The following is a 1,274-nucleotide window of genomic DNA, read 5'->3' on the forward strand; positions in this document are numbered from 1 at the left end:
GAACTAATTCAAATGGTTCTTTGAATTAGTTCTTCGCGCCCCATCTCCAATAATCTTCCAAACGTTTTCTATACTGCTGAGATTAGGATTTTGAGGTGGCCAGTCCATGAGATCAACCCCTTCATCACTTAAAGGGGTTGATCTCATGATCAACATATTCGTGAGCGAAACGGAGACGGGCTCTTTGATTCTTCTTGGAGATCAGAGCTTTCTTCGCTGGTGCCCGAGCAAGGAACCCAAAACCTCGTAACCTCCGAGAAACTGTTTTGCGCAATACGTTGACATTGGAAGTGGAGCTAAACTCGCGGGATATCTCAGCAGCACTCTTAAACCAATCCTTCAGTGACATTCTAACCATGATACTATCCCGTCTTAGTGAAGTTTTACGAGGTCTACCGGTTTAGGGTTTAGTATCTGTCAACCCAGATAACTTAAAACGAGCTACAATTTGTTGCACAATACTTCTAGACCTCCCTACAATAGTTGGTATCGCAGAATTTGACTTACCCTCTTGGTGAAAGCACATAATTCTTTGTTTTTCATCACTGAACACCGGTCGTCTCTCACAAGCCGCCATGTTGACAGCTGAATGCTCTAATAATGTAAGATCAAAAGAAGTAACTGTTTGCCCATTAACAGTCTTCTAAACAACAAATACCTCGGGTAGTCGTTCATTTTTTTTTTCTTTTTTTCTAAGTGACCCTTAACTTCTGACCGCTGCAATTTGGAGGATTGTTTGTTTATTTCCTCATAACTTACGAAATATTAATTCCATTCACTGGAAATTTTCACGAAAGATAGATATTAAATATATCTAAATATGTATAAAATATCTAGTCAACAAAGTTTGCTTTAGAAGCGTTGAGATGTATTGAAAGATACCATTAAGCTAAACTGCCCGAAAGACACACTTGCAAATTTAGGGTATATATGTATGTATATTGTGTTGTTGTTGGTACTCCGTCGCTTACGACGTCGAGGGTTCCAGTTGATCCGATCAACGGAACAGCCTGCTCGTGAAATTAACGTGCAAGTGGCTGAGCACTTCACAGACACGTGTACCCTTAACGTAGTTCTCGGGGATATTCAGCGTGACACAGTGTGACAAGGCTGACCCTTTGAATTACAGGTACAACAGAAACAGGAAGTAAGAGTGGGAGAAAGTTGTGGTGGAAGAGTACAGCAGGGTTCGCCACCATCCCCTGCCGGAGCCTCGTGGAGCTTTAGGTGTTTTCGCTCAATAAACACTCACAACGCCCGGTCTGGGAATCGAA

This window comes from Octopus bimaculoides, chromosome 11 (genome assembly GCF_001194135.2).
Source record: "Octopus bimaculoides isolate UCB-OBI-ISO-001 chromosome 11, ASM119413v2, whole genome shotgun sequence".
Taxonomy (NCBI): Eukaryota; Metazoa; Mollusca; class Cephalopoda; order Octopoda; family Octopodidae; genus Octopus; species Octopus bimaculoides.